Source organism: Felis catus, chromosome B1 (assembly GCF_018350175.1).
Source record: "Felis catus isolate Fca126 chromosome B1, F.catus_Fca126_mat1.0, whole genome shotgun sequence".
NCBI lineage: Eukaryota > Metazoa > Chordata > Mammalia > Carnivora > Felidae > Felis > Felis catus.
The window spans coordinates 163,647,503-163,664,095 of record NC_058371.1 but is presented as its reverse complement, the minus strand read 5'-3'; the positions used below and the strand labels follow the sequence as shown (position 1 = coordinate 163,664,095).

The 16,593-nt window shown below is 41.4% G+C and overlaps 1 long non-coding RNA gene across 1 annotated transcript in view; it reads right to left on the bottom strand.

Moving 5' to 3' along the window:
• Window positions 1-4,123: 4,123 nt before the first annotated feature.
• LOC102901004 overlaps window positions 4,124-16,593 on the bottom strand; it is a 30,925-nt gene continuing 18,455 nt past the window's right edge. The window contains exon 4 of the long non-coding RNA XR_006597106.1: window positions 4,124-4,687. This is a non-coding gene — a long non-coding RNA (uncharacterized LOC102901004). The remainder of the gene's footprint in view (window positions 4,688-16,593) is intronic.

Genomic DNA, 16,593 nt, shown 5'->3' with positions numbered 1-16,593 from the left:
TCTCTCGCTGTCTCTGAAAAATGAATAAATGTTAAAAATAATTTTAAAAAGAAATATCATACAGAACTTTATGTCTACAACTTCATTGTCTATACACAATGTTCGTTAAATGTTAATCAGTCAAAAATAACAAAAAGGCCAAGACTTTTTAATGTTTGTTATTTTTTTTTAAACGTTTATTCATTTTTGAAAGAGCACAAGTAGGGCAGGGGCAGAGAGGAAGAGAGAGACACAGGTTCTGTGGAGAGCAGGCTTCAGGTTCTGAGCTGTCAGTGCAGAGCCCCATGAGGGGCTTTGAACCCACAAATGATGAGATCATGACCTGAGGCAAAGTCAGACGCCCTACTGACTGAGCCACCCAGGTGCCCCATATTGATTATTTTTGAGAGAGAGAGAGAGAGAGAGAGAGAGAGAGAGAAAGCACAAGTGTAGCAGGGGCAGGGAGAGAGGGGGAGAGAAAGAATCCCAAGCAGCCTCTGCACTGGCAGTGCAGAGCCCAATGCAGGGCCCAACCAATCCCATGCACCTCGAGATCATGATCTAAGCTGAAATCAAGAGTTAGACACTTGGGGCGCCTGGGTGGCTCAGTCGGTTAAGCGTCCGACTTCGGCTCAGGTCACGATCTCACGGTCCGTGAGTTCGAGCCCCGTGTCAGGCTCTGGGCTGATGGCTCAGAGCCTGGAGCCTGCTTCTGATTCTGTGTCTCCCTCTCTCTCTGCCCCTTCCCCATTCATGCTCTGTCTCTGTCTCAAAAATAAATAAAACGTTAAAAAAAAAAAATTTAGAGTCAGACACTTAACCCACTGAGCCACTCAGGTGCCCCAAGGACAAGACTTTTTTTTTAAGAAAGGAGAAAAACCAATAGATAAGAGGCTCATAGGAAATTGAGATACTAGTGTTATCTAACATGGACTTTAAATAACTATGAATTATATCTATAAGACAGACTTTCAGCAGAGAACTGGAAACTATAAAAAAGAATCAAATGGAAATTCTAGAACTGAAAAATTTAATAGATGCAATAAATAACTCAGTGGATTGGATTTAATAGAAGATTAAACCCAACAAAGACAGAATTAATGAATAAAAGATATGTCAGAAAAAATCCAAACTGAAGCCCAAAGAAATTAAAAAAAAAAAAGTGGAAAATATAGAGACAAGTCAGAGATTTATGGCACAGGGAAGAGGTCTAAAAGACAAATAATTTTAGTCCCGGAGAAAGAGGACAGAGAAAGTGGCAGAAGCAATATTTTAAAACATTGTTCAAGAATTTTCCTAAACTAATGAAAGACAAGAAGTCCCAATTCAGGAATGCTGCAAATACCTGAAGAGGACAAATAGAAAGCAACATACGAGTAAAACTTCTAGAAAAACAAGGACAGAAAATCTTAAAAAACAGCCACATGTACGAGTAGAAACTATAAAGTGCTGTAAATAAATTAAAAACAACCTGAAGGCACTGGAGAGTAAGCAAAAACAGGCAGAATCTGAAGGTAAGTTGACACCTGGATTAAGAGAATGGCACAAAAAAAGGTTTTCCATTTTTTATAGCTTTTAGTTTAGTTTAGCTTTTTAGCTTTTAGTTATGCCATAGTCTGCACCACATGGGGAGAGTAAAACTTTCATAGAAACCCTGCAGTCTTTCAAATAACCAGAAGACAGATTTCAGGACAACCACAGCCTCTAGAAAGTGAGAAGGAATCCCAGAAACAGAGCCAGAAGGGAGAAGTCCCAAATTCTGAGTATTAACTCTGCCCAAATCTTCAACTAATCCCTAAACCTTGCATATGCAGGACAGTTTGCAAGTGGCACAGCTAAAGATAAAAATACTGAAATGCATTTTGAGGTGCCACACAATAGGCAGAGTTTGCTATTTGAATCTAAGCGAATTAACCAACACTCTTTGGAGGAGTTTAACAGAACCCAGAGTTTCCACAACAAAACAATCACAATATCCAGGATACAACCCCAACTTACTTATCATAATGAAGACCCAAGAAAATATAACCAAATCTCGAAAGATAAAACTATCAGCAGAGACCGGTCCTGAGGTGATCCAGATGTTAGGCTTCGTAGATAAGAAGTTTAAAGTGGACATTATAACTGGCTCAAAAATCAGAAGGGAAAACAGTTGTTATAAGGAAAAAGATGGGAGATCTCAAGAGAGAAATAAGAACTATAAAACACAACCAAATGGGAATTCTAGGAGTAAAAAATACAATACCTGAATATTAAAAATTCATGGGGAAAGATTCAATATAAATGACGATAGATTAATGGATATTAATCTGATATGAAGAAGAGGGGGACATTTAAAAAAAATGAATAGAAGCTCATGCATCTATGGGACAACAGCAAAGATCTAACCAAAGACTAGAATTTCCCCCAAATTTATTGCAACACATACGTTTACAGATTTAAGAAGTTCAGGAGACCCAAGACAAAATAATTATGAATAAAACCGTGCATAGGCACATAATAGTCAAACTGCTGAAAACTAAAGAAAAAGAGAAAATCACAAAAGTAGCAGGGTATAAACAAAAACACTGTATATAGGAGGACAGCCATTTCAGTAACCATCACTCCTCATCAAACACAATGAAATTGAGAAGACCTTGGACCAACACCTTGTGGGCTATAAATTTATAATAAGGTTGTTAACCCAGAATTTCTACACCCAGTGAAAATATCCGTCAAAAATAAAGGCAAAGATCATTTCAGATAACTGAAAGTCAAGAGAATGTGTTCCCAGCAGTTTTGCAGTCTGAGAAATAATAAACGAAATTGTTCAGGCTAAATTGAAATCCTATCCGATATAAATGGTAAAGAATGTAGGACAAGTTAATAAAAGGGAAGCCATGGAGTAATCTAATTAATTAAAATAAGAGATAAACAAACACAGTATATATAATATAAATATAAATATTAAGATGGTACATGTAAACCCACATAGTAATTTAGATTCATTGTAAATGCATGAATTACACTACTTAAAAGTCAAAGATGTTCAGAATAACACCACCACTCTAACTGCCCTACAAGAGGCTGCCTACAAGAGCCCACCCTACATGCTGCCTACAAGAGGCAAATTTTAAATACCAAAATATTTAAATAATAAGGTAGATAAAGATAGGTCATTGCAAACATTAACAAAGAGAAGGCTGGTAAGCAATTCTAACATCAGACAAAGTGGATTTCAAGGCAATCCATGTTACTGAAGATAAAGTGGGATCTCTCATACCTATAAAATGTTCAATCCATCAAGAAAATATAACAATTCTAAATCTTATGAACTTGATAAGATGACTTCAAAATATAAGAAGCCAAAAGTGACAGAACCAAAATGAGTAACTGACAAATCTACACGGTTGGAGATTTTATCACACCTCTGTCACTAACTGAACAAAGCTCACAGACAGACATTAAAGATATTCAACATTTGAACAACACAATTATCAAACTTGACCTAATTGACTTCTATAGCACACTGCTTTCAACAACTTCAAAATAGGCAATTTTTTAAGTGTACACAAAACAATACCAAAAATAACCATATACTTGTTAAAAAAGTAAGTCCTAATAGATTTCCAATAAAGTACCAAAACAGCAAAACTAAATACGACTATAATTTGTTCCAGAAACATGCTTGTAATCCAAAGCACTTGTATATCAAAGCGAATTTCCCCATAAGAAATAATGGAAACTAAGATGATTCATTCCACAACCCAAAAATATTCATATAAAAATGATTATAATACTGTAATATAATACAAAATAATCAAGAAAATACAAAATATAAAAATAAATTAGCCTGCACTTACCTTTGAAACCCTTAGCGGCTGATGTGAGGGCGACAAGAGAGAGGAGGGTTATTTTGTAGGACGACTTTCACTATCACTAACAGAATCACTGCTGTCTATTGGCTCAATGGAAACTTTTTGTACATGGGGGCCATTGTATATGCTCGCACAGGGATGTTGACTACAGTAAAGTATTAATAAACTCTTGTCATATTGTATTTAATGTCACTGGCAATAAGGCAGCAGAGGAAAGGCAGGCAGCATGACCTGGAAGGAAGCAAAGCATTCCTAAGCTTACTTTTGTATGGAAAAGCAAAGGACTTTCCATAGGTGCTTTGAAGTGACAAAAAATACCCTAGTGCCAGTTGTGGTCACCTTCCAACATTCTGAAATGTCACTGATTTCTGCCAAACACTGCAGCCTGAGGCCAAGCATCTGAACATGGGAGACAATCACGCACAATCCCGCAGAAAGAGAGAGGGAGAGCGAGAGACGGAGAAGAATCATTGGCTCGGTTGTGGTCATGTGACATTCGGCATCATGTACTATTCATATTGCAAGACATTGCTCATTTATCAAGTTAAAATTTATGAGAAATCTTTGCTCGTCTTGCAGAACACTCAGAACGAGTTACTCATGATCCAAGGTTTTACTGTAATGGTCTCAGAATTCAGGATAGCAGTTACCCTTGGGAAGGGGATAAACGGCTGGAAGTAGACAAGAAACGGGCATCTGGAATGCTAATTATGTGCTGATTATGTGCTGATTATGTTTCTCAATCTGGGTGCTGGCCACATGGCCATTACTCACTTTGTGAAAATGTACTGCAGTATACTTACGTGCACTTTCCTAAGGTTCTGCTTAAGAAGGGAACAACAACGGCCTTCCTGTAAAGCAAAATAAAGCAAAACTTCAAGCCTGGATTTAAGGAAGAGATAACACTAACACTTTGAATCTTGTTTTATAATATCAGCATAACCTAGGAACTTTACGAGAAAAAGTATTGTAGGTTAGTTTCTTTTGTGACATGGGTGCAAAAATCCTAAATTGTCAAATTGAATTGAGCAAAAATATGAAGACCATCAAACTGGGTTTATTTCAGGAGTGAAAGGTTATTTTCACGTTTGAAAATCAATCCATGCAATCTACCATATTTATAAAATAAGAAAAAATTATATAATACATCTAATAATCTTAATGGATAAAAGATTGCATACAACAAAGCATCCGAGATTCATTAATGGAGCATCTGATGATTCACACCGTGAGTCATCTGGGAAGTGCCAATTGGAATCCCAGTGTGACACTTCCACTCTCACCCGAAAATGGCCAACGTGAAAAATCACACGACTGACAATAGCCAGTTTTGGTGAGGATATGGAACAACCGAAACTCACACATGGCTAACACGAGTGCACTTTGGTACAAATACTGTGGAAAATTGTTTGGCGTGATCTACTAAAGCTGAACATACACATACCAAGTGATGGATCATTTCCCCACTAGGTATACACTCATCAGAAATGCTTGCATAAGGGCACCAAATGACATAGAAATCAATGTTCAGAGCAAACTATGTGGAACAGCTTACGTGATTTTATAATTCTAATATAAAATGAAAGAAATGAGTGGCAATTCATTCTGTTATTCTATTTATATACGTTTCAAAAACAGAAAAGCTAATGTATAATGTTAGAAGCCAGGACAGTGGTTACTTCTGAGTAAGAGGGAAGGAATGATCATTTGGAGAGAGAATGGGTGGGGTGGTGAAGTTCTAAGGTTCTGGCAGTGACTTGTCTTAGGATGATGATTATACAGGTTTCTACACCCTGTGATAACTTATGGAGCAGTACACTTAATATTTGTACCCTTTTTTGTATATGTATTCTACTTCAATAAAAGAACTTATATTAACATTATAACATAGGCAACCATCTATTTTGCTGAAGTTCTAAAATCTTCGAATTGACATACAAATAGCATCCTGGTTCTTGTTCTGAAAGACAACAATAATTTGTCCTATGAGTGCACAAACCCTAACGTAACCCAAGAATCGGGCCAGTGGGCCCAATATAAGCTATAGATGTGATCTGTAAAGTATCCATATAAATTCCTCAGTTGGCATAATGGAACCACCAAGCTGCCAGTGACCTCAAGGACCAGAAGATGATTGAGGAAAATGCTTTATGGGGCAGGGCTTTAGGAGAAGGCTCAGTTAACAAATACCCAATGGGAATTCTCATGTTTCTCCTCCGCTGGCCGGTAGAGGATGCTTTGTGCATCGCAAGCAATTGAGACGTGAAAAGTTTGCCACCAAAGTAATCGTAGGTAACATCTGCTGAGTGCTTTCTGTGACCCAGGCTCTGTCCTAAGCCTTTTGTAGGCAATAACTCAGTCCTCACTACAGCCTTATTATTCTCATTACACAGATGAAAATATCAGAGGCACAGACAGGTGTAACAGTTTCTCCAAGGTCACAGAGAAGGGAAGAGACAAGACTTGAACCAAGCAATCTGGCCTCAGAGCCCATACTCTTCGCTTCTAACCACACAGCTCCTCCAGGCTAATTAGCAGCTTCACAAACTGCTCTTGCATATATGCTCAGTAACGATACAGAAGGAATACAACTTTTTATTCACTGGAAGAATGTTCTTCCCACCCAAAGAAAATATATTTTTTTTCCTCCGCTGGCTGTGGTTAGAAACTCATCTGTGTGAAAAGCCCTTGCATTGGCAGCTTTGCAATAAAAAACCTCCTCCTTCTGCCTAGTAAAGTGGGAGGCTTGGAATTAGGGGAGGCTGCTGACCAACTAGAAGCTTCTGACCTCAGGAAAACTTGGCCGTGACTATGAGTAACACTATCCATTTTTGGAAGCAGTAGGAATCCTCTCTTTGCAAAGCTCTGTTCTGCTCAAGACCCTGTCTGTTTCAAACACCCTAATTCCCCAGGAAGAAGGGAGATTATAGACTGCCTATCATTTGGTAACATCAGACTTTTCTCAGATTCCATTCAGTATATTTTTTGTTAGAGCTTCTTGGTTTTTATTTATCTGTTTATGTGAAGATACATGAGATTATAGGAATTTGTTTTTTGTTTTTCTGAAGAGCAGCTGGGCCACTGCGGGAACCAGCAATCCAAATTTTGATGCCTTCCCCCTTCCTTTAAGCTGTTAAGATTGTTCGACATTTCCAAAGTTTCAAAGGTCTGCTTGATCTGATTCATCTTATAGTAAGTGAAAGCTAGTTAACTTCTTCAAACTAAGTTCTAAGCAACCAAATGGAAAGTGTCCAAGGAATTCACTAACGGCTAAAATATTACATATCATATCATTATGACTCATGCCTTCCTGTAAACGTGTTTCTGGAAATGCTTGCCTAAAGAAAGTGATTTGAGACAAGTAGCACCCTAACACGGCTTGGATAGTTTAGGGGTGCCAGGCTGTCTGGGAACTCGGATTCCAACCCAGGTAACTGTCGGGTGTCAGCAGATGGCAAAGCGTTTCTTTGCTGGAATGAAACTTGAATGAAGCCAACATGAACTGTTGTAACCACTGCAGTGTTTCTGCTTGTCCGGACAGTAATCCCAGCGTGTGAAGCCTGCAACTTAATTATATGAATACAAATTTTAAGGATACTCTTAGATGCTGACTTTGTGCCACAGAAACTCCATTTTGTTTTTAATAGGAGTCATTGAATAGGTAAAGGGGAGGCATAGAGATGCCAAGTTTATGATGGCCAGCACTTCCTGGATTTCTAGTTTCTGTTTCTTGGAGAGAAGCTGGTTCAGATTCTCTCAGTGAGACAGATTTGGGTTCTGTTGTTCTGCTGTTATATTCCCACACTGAGGCACCCACCAACAACATATGACTGGAATGCTTTGATTATTTTTCTGACTTTGTGATTAATAAGATTTTGTGTCCTTCCATAACTTTAAAACCCTTTTATCAGAGGAATATATGAACATGGGTGTGGATTGCATAATTCAGAAAGGATTCCAATGAAAACCAAGTCATCTGTACCACTCACTTTCAGCTCAGTTCACTCCTTGTTGTGTTTTTGTTTTTTTTTTAATTTTTTTTTCAACCTTTATTTATTTTTGGGACAGAGAGAGACAGAGCATGAACGGGGGAGGGGCAGAGAGCGAGGGAGACACAGAATCGGAAACAGGCTCCAGGCTCCGAGCCATCAGCCCAGAGCCCGACGCAGGGCTCGAACTCACGGACCGCGAGATCGTGACCTGGCTGAAGTCGGACGCTTAACCGACTGCGCCACCCAGGCGCCCCCCTTGTTGTGTTTTTGATACCCAGGCGACTTCTCTTCTTGCTCACTGGTTTGTTCTCTAATTTGTGTATTTACTGCTGAATCATTTCATTCAGTTGGTTTATCATGATCTTTCTCTTCGGGGTTTTAGGCCTTAATCGATTCAGTGACAGTCTGCCAAAAAATCTGCAAATTCACAACTTTTCCTGAACCTGTCAGAGAGCTGAGGTTGTAGGTCAACCCATGAACTTGAAATCTAAGGGAAGACAGGCACCTCCAAGGAGAAATGGGCCATGAGCACATGTTTGGCCAGAACAGATGCTGCTGGATGGGTCGAAGTTGGTAACAAGGATTTAACTAAGATTCTTAATGAGTTGCTAAAGGCTGAATGTGACTAATGTAAGAATATAGAGCCCTTTGGAGCAAACAATATTTGTTCCCATTTGCACGTTCTTCACTGGACTCCCATGTGCTCGCGAGAAAGGCTGGGGACACGGTGGTGAGGCTGGTGTGTGCCATAACCAAGGAACACTGAGTTTAGGGAAGCACCTCTTACAGAGCAAGCCCGCTCTTTGGGGGAAGAGGCTACCTCATCCCTCGGGCTGCTCCCTACACACTCAACCCTGAGAAGTGGCCAGGAGGAGGCGTGAGAGCCTCGCTCGCATTCTTGGCACACCCAGTAGGAACTTGCAGGCACCCACATGGCGGATCGCCTCTCCCAACAAGGTCGAGAGCCAGTCTCAGAGGACCCGGCCCGGGGAGTTCTTCCACTGAATGGGGAAGATCCTTCTTCTGCCCATTACGCCTCAGCCACGGGCTTGCCGTTTGGGACAGGAGGGTATGACATAGTGGAAGTGAAACCTGGGAACCTGCCTCTTCTGTTCTGAGGGACCAGAGGAGGCGATGAGAGAGGAGTAGGAGGGCAGAAGGGAGACGTGCCACCTCCATGTGGGGGATGTCGAGACCAGGGTCCCTCGGGACGGGTGAGAGGAGACCGGGAAAATGCTGAGGGCATCAGTCAGGACTCTGGGCGGGGGTCACCTCAGACACCACCGCTTCCCCCACAGACCTGGGGCCACCACGGCCAAGAAGCAGACTCAGCCAGGCAGCACGGTCAGGAGATGGGGGGCTGGACGGTAGCTTTCCAGAGCTGCTCTTTGTACCATTGTGGTGTGGCTCAGACCCAGACAGTCGCACAGGGACCCAGAGGGGGGTGTGCTGGACCTAACTTGTGTGCCTCCCCACACTCCTCTGGGCACGTGCTCCTGGGCCCAGTCATGTGGACCCTTCCCATCCTCTGCCACCAGCACATCACCGCCTGTAAGCCTTACTTTCTTCATCCACATAATAGGGATGAGAACGGCACCTACCCCATTATATAACCACTTTGTGCCTCTGTTGCCTCATCTGCAAAATGAAAATAATATTACCCATTTTCCCCCATCCCAGGTTTATAGTTATAACTGATACACAGACTGTTTAAGGTATACAGCATAATGGCTTGACATACATATTGCGAAATGATTGTCACAGTAACTTTGGTTAACATCTATCATCTCATATAATATCACCTATTCCAAATGATTGCTGTAAGGATTAAATGATTTAACATGAATAAAGCACTTAAAACAATGCCTGGTGCAAATAGGTACCATATAAGTGTTTGCGTTATTGTTACTGTATATTCGAGTTAGATTTGCTTCATCAGAGTTCCTTTGTGAAGCATAGGACTTAGCAAATGAATATATTTAAGTGTCATGGTATTGTAGGCTTTTAGAGCTGAAATGGATTAAAAAAAAAATTAGTCTAGTCCAAACCTTTTGTGTTGTAAGCGGCAAAAACAGGCTCTGGGGGGCATACCCAAGATCGTCCAGGCCATAATGGCAGGACTGGGACTAGAATCCAGTCCAGAGCTCTTTCCACTTTCCCACACTGTACTCCATACTTATCGAATACAGCACCAATGTGCCATTGGCCCTGATTAAGCCATGGTCTTTACCACAACAGTCAAGCTTGGGTCCAGAAGGCGACACAGAAGATTACAGGCAGAATTTGGAAATTACCCCCAACACCACCACCTTCTGTCTTTGGCTTTGGAATACCCATTGAAAGCTGGTTCTTTAATGTCATAAGATGACATCAAGAGATGTTATGGAGCTCCCCCTCTGTGCTGCACCCCTCGGCCAGAATTGGAGGGATTGTATAGGAAAGTTCCTTTAATTCTTCCCAAATGAACTCTCTCTGTACCGTCTCTTAATTCTCCCTAAGAAGTCTCTCGTCCAGGGAGAGTTTACGTAATTTTCTGCTAAGGTCGAAGCACAGTTCTCTTTTGGCACCTGATATTGGGCATCGATCTTTGAACTCTGCTTTTTCAGACTACTGGGCTAAAACAGTGAAAAATGTTGGTCTTTTAGAGCGCTTTTTGCAAAACCTCTCTTCCATTCTTTCCTCTCTTTTGCCTCTGTCACCTCCCCAATGCAGACCCTTTTCACAACCTGGTGATTGAGGAGGGGTGCTATAGCGCGTTGGTTAGAAGGGTGGTCTAGAGCGAGACCAGGGTTTGAGCCCTGACTCTGCCACTGATGTGCAGGGAAGCGCTTCTAGGGAAGTTGCTTAACCCCTAAGCAGACCCGTGCCAGAGCTGGCCCAAGGTGGCACAGGGGAACAGAGTTTGTGCATCTTTTCCCAAGTCTATGTCCAGTGACTTCCTGTTGGCAGGTTGAAATTCGCCTTGGGGATGTTTTACGCTGTGAACGCTGGCAAATGCTACAAATTAGCATCCTCCTCCCTCCAGCATTTGCCTGCACACCTGTGCCTCTAAGCCTTGGTTTCTTCATCCATGTAGTGGGGATGACAATAGTATTTACCCCGAAAGAGCTGCTGTGAGAGTTAAATGAGAGAACGTATAGGCGCACCTCAGAGACCTTGAAGGTATGGTTCCAGACTGCCGCAATAGAGCAAATATCACAATAAAGCAAGTCAAATGAACTTACTGGTTTTCCAGTGCCCACAACAGTTGTGTTTACACTATACTGTAGTCTACTAAGTGTGCAATAGCATTACGTCTAAAATCAACGTACATACCTGAATTTAAAAACCTTGCTAGAAAATGCTAGCCCTATCTTAGCTTTCAGCAAATCATAATCTTTTCGCTGATCTTGGGGTCTTGCCTAGATGTTGAAGGCTGCTGCCTGATCAGGGTGGTGGTGGCTGAAGGTTGTGGTGGCTGTGGCAATTTCTTTGAATAAGACATTTCTTTGAATGACGTTTGCTGCATCGATCGACTCTTCCTTTCACTAATGGTTTCTCTGTAGCTCGTGATGCTGTTGGATGGCATTCTACCCACAGCAGAACTTCTCTCAGCATTGGAGTCAATCCTCTCAAACCCTGCTGCTGCTTTAGCAGCTAAGTTTATGTCATGTTCTATATTCTAACTCCTTTGCTGTCATTTCCACAATCTTCACAGCGTCTTCCCCAGGAGTAGACTCCATCTCAGGAAACCACTTCCTTTGCTCGTCCATGAGAAGCAGCCCCTCATCTGTTCACGTTTTGCCCCGAGATTGTAGAAATTCTGTCACATCGTCAGGCCCCACTTGTCGTTCTGGTTCTCTTGTTATTTCCACCACGTCTGCAGTGACTTCCTCCACTGAAGTCCTGAACCCCTCCCTCCCAGTCATCCACGAGGCTCGGAATCAACTTCTTCCAAACTCTTGTTCCTGCCAATATTTGGATCTCTTCCCGTGAATCATGAATGTTCCTAATGGCATCTAGAACGGTGGATCCTTTCCAAAAGGTTTTCAATTTGCCCAAATCTATCAGAAAAATCATTGTTTATGTCGGCTCTAGCCTTATAAAATTTCTTAAATATTTCTTAATAAGATTTGAGAGTCAAAATTACTCCTTAATCCATGAGCTAAAGAACTGATGTGTTAGCAAGCATGAAAACACATTAACCTCACTATACATCTCCTTCAGAGCTCCTGGGGGACCAGGTGCATTGTCGACGGGCAGTAATATTTTGAAAGGAATCTTTTTTCTGAGCAGCAGATCTCAACAGTGGGCTTAAAATATTCAGTAAACCATGTTGTCAACAGATGTGCTGTCACCCAGGCCTTGTTGTTCCATTTATAGAGCACAAGCAGAGTAGATGCAGCATAATCTTCTCTTTCTTTAAAGTTTATGTATTCTGAGAGAGTGAGAGAGAGAATGGGGGAGGGGCAGAGAGAATCCTGAACAGGCTCTGCACGGCCAGCGCAGAACCGGATTCAGGGCTTGAACTCACAAACCGTGAGATTGTGACCTGAGCTGAAACCAAGAGTCAGACCCTTAACTGACTGAGCCACCCAGGTGCTCCAACTCAGCATAGTTCTTAAGGGCCCTAGGAGCTTTGAAATGGTAAATGAGCACTGACTTCAACGTAAAGTCCCCAGCTGCATCGGCCCCAAAAAGTCAGCCTGTCTTTGAAGCTTTGAAGCCAGGCCCTGACTTCTCCTCTCTAACTATTGAAAGTCCTAAATGCAGGGTTATCACAAGCCTTTCATTTGTTAAAAAAAAAAAACAACAAAAAAACAAACAACCCCCCCCCCAAAAAAAAAACAGTATCTGCAAAGCACAATAAAACAAAGCACAGTAAATTGAGATATGGCTGTATGGAAAATACCCAGGAAGTTCTCAGTGTGGTTGCTGTTATTATCCACTTCCTAACTAGTCTAGGACCTCCTAGCTCTTTCTGTTCTAGCCAATCACTCATTCACTCAACAAACATTATATTCAGCAATTCCACGCACCATTCTCCCTCCATCAGTTTTCTCCTATTTCCTACTGCCTGAGGTCATTTTTCCCAAACTCAACCATACTGCAGACGTATTCTGAATTATAGATTCTGTGAATGCGGAGTGAGGAGGACAGAAGATAGAAGTGAACGGGAGGAAAATCTAGAGTAAATGTAGCTGTAAAAACCTGCTTCACTGTGTCAGAGATTAGTCTTTATTCCCAGTTCTTCCGCTAATTCTTTGCTGTCCCGGAACTGTGACATTGTCTACATCTCTCTGTTTATGCATCAACAAAACATGAGCAGCCGCACCTGTGTGTGTGCTTGAACAGAGGTGCACACATATGCGTGCACGCGTGCGCACACACACACACGCACACGCACCGCCACCCAGCGTGGGGAGGATTCTCAAGTTTAAACCTGATGGTGGTCAAAGCTGCTCCAATGGGAGGTGCTGCCTGCCATTTAATTCTTCTGGGATGTTCTCCAGGCCCTTTGCTGTCTATTCTATTTCCTGTTTGGCTTCCAGCTTTCTTGTCTGTCAATGTCATCACCTCCCGGTGAAAGAAGGGAAAGGAGGTTACACTGAGACTGTGCCCACAAGATGCCAAAACACCATGGAGCCCGAATGTGTACAAAAACTCACTTTTTCCTGAGCTAACCGGTTATTTGGTTTGCTGGCTTTAGAACATCTGCGTTGTGATTTGCTGCAAGCTCCACAAGAGTGGAGGCAGGAAGCTGAAACTAACTATTAACTGTCTTTACTTTTAAGGTTTACAAGGTTAATTATTTATGCCAGGGCTCCCCACACATCCTTGCAAAGAGGGAAGGGAGAGGTGTTTTTCCACACACTCTCTCCAACTTCTTTTTGCCCACATCCTTACCACAGCTTACCTGGCTCTTCCCTGATTTTCCAGGGGGCCAGCTGCTGACTCCCTCCTCCTGACTCCCCCCTACACCCATAAACCTGATCGAGATCACTTGGTTTTTCCTAACCAACTTGCTCCAGATACAGACAAATCTCCTCCCTCCTCAGAGTTTGGAAGATTTCAGAAAGAGCTTTATTAGGAACTTAAAGGGCAAGCCAGTATTGAGTTGGTGTTCACCAGTATGATTCTACTTGTCATGAAGATATTAAAATACTGTGCATGACATCATCTTATATAGAGAAAAATTCTAAAGATAGCCCCCAAACCTGTTAGATGTATTAAAATTCAGTAAAGTTGCAAATTATAAAACCAACATGCAAAAACCAGTAGCATTTCTATACAGTAATATCAAAATATCCAAAAAATAAATTAAGAAAACAACCCTATTTATAATAGCAAAGCTATAAAATACTTAGGAATAAATTTCAGGAAGGAGATTAAATATCTGTACACTGAGAACTATAAAACATCATGAAAGAAATGAAAGAAGACACAAAACAATAGAAAGGTATCTATCCTGTGTTCATGGACTGGAAGTTAATATTATTAAACTGTCCTACTCAAAGTGATCTACAGATTCGGTGCAATTCCTTCCAAAATTCCAATGGAAGTTTTGCTAGAAATAGAAACAATTCTAAAATTCAGTAGAACTTCAAAAGACCGCAAATAGCCAAGTCAATCTTGTACAAAAAGAACAAAGCTGGAGGCATCACACTTCCTGATATCAAAATTTACTACAAAGCTATAGTAATCCAAACAGTATGATGTTAGCATCAAAACAGACATATGGATCAGAATAGAGCCTGGAAATAAATCCATGTATTTGCAGTCAATTGATCTTTGACAAAGGTGCCAAGAATACACAATGGAGAAAGGAGAGTCTCTTCAATAAATGTGTTGGAAAACTGGACACCCATGTGCAAAAGAATGAAGCCATACCCCTATCTCACACCATATACAAAAATCAACTCCAAATGGAGTAAAGACTCAAAAATAATACCTGAAACATAATACCTGAAAACTACTTGAAGAAAACAGGAGAAAAGCTTCTTGACATTGGTCTGAGCAATGATTTTTTTGGGTATGACCCCAGAAGCACAGGCAACAAAAGCAGAAAGAGACAAATGGGACTGTATCAAACCAAAAAGCTTCTGCACAGTAAAGGAAACAGTCAACAGAATAAAGCAACAATCCATAGAGCAGGAGAATATATTTGCAAACTATATATCTGATAAGGAGTTAATATTCAAGATATATAAGGATCTCAAAGAATGCTACAGCAAGAAAATAGGTAACTCTATTAAAAAATAGTCAATGTACCTAAATAGACATTTCTCAAAAGAAGGCATTAAAAAAATACATTTGTCTTCTTTGGAAGATAAATTTTAAAATGCTCAACATTGGGGTGCCTGGGTGGCTCAGCTGATTAAGCATACAGCTCTTTAAAAAAATTTTTTTTATGTTTATTTATTATTGAAAAAGCCAGAGACAGAGCATGAGCAGGGGAGGGGCGGAGGGAGAGGGAGACACAGAATGCGAAGCAGGATCCAGGCTCTGAGCTGTCAGCGCAGAGCCCGATGCGGGTCTCAAACTCAAAAACTGCGAGATCATGACCTGAGCCGAAGACTGACGCTTAACCCACTGAGCCACCCAGGCACCCCAGGCGTCTAGCTCTTGACTTCAGCTCAGTTCATGATCTCATGGTTCGTGGGTTCAAGTCCTGCATTGGGCTCTGCCCCGACAGTGAGGAGCATGCTTGGGATTCTCTCTTTCTCCCTCTTTCCCTTTCCTTCCCCCACTTGTGCTCTCTTTGTCTCTCAAAATAAATAAAGAAAGAAATAAACTTAAATAAATAAATAAATAAAATGCTCAATATTACTAGTCATCAAGAGAATACAAAACAAAAGCACAATATTACCTCACACCTGTTAGAATGACTATTATCCTTGCCAATCCACCCCAACTAATACGCCAGATCCCCAGCACCACAAGCCTGGCAGTGTGCAAGTAACCCAGATGGGCCACGCCACCCCACAGTGAATCCTGCCCCTAGGAGAGGGGAAGAGAAGGCACACACCAGTCTGACTGTGGCCCCAGCGGTGGGCTGGGGTCAGACATCAGGTCTGACTGTGGCCCCACCCACCAACGCAAGTTATTCAAGACAGCACAGGGGAAGTGCCCCGAAGTCCCACACCACTCCAGGGACGATCCAAAATGAAGAAACGGAAGAATTCCCCTCAGAAAAACGTCCAGGAAATAACAAAAGCTAACGAACTGATCAAAAATGATTTAAACAATATAACAGAAAGTGAATTTAGAATAATAGTCATAAAATTAATCGCTGGGCTTGAAAACAGTATAAAGGACAGCAGAAAATCTCTTGCTACAGAGACCAAGGGACTAAGGAACAGCCAGGAGGAGCTAAAACATGCTATCAACGAGTTGCAAAATAAAATGGAGACAACTATGGCTTGGATTGAAGAGGCAGAGGAGAGAATAGGTGAACTAGAAGATAAAATTATAGAAAAAGAAGAAGCTGAGAAAAAGAGAGAGAAAAAAATCCAGGAGTATGAAGGGAAAATGAGAGAACTCAGTGATGCACTAAAGAGAAATAATCTACGCATAATTGGCATTCCAGAGGAGGAAGAAAGAGGGAAAGATGCTGAAGGTGTACTTGAAGAAATAATAGCTGAGAACTTCCCGGATCTGGGGAAGGAAATCCAAGAGGCACAGAGAACTCCCTTCAGACATAACTTGAATCGATCTGCACGACATATCATAGTGAAACTGGCAAAATACAAGGATAAAGAGCAAATTCGGAAAGCAGCTAGAGA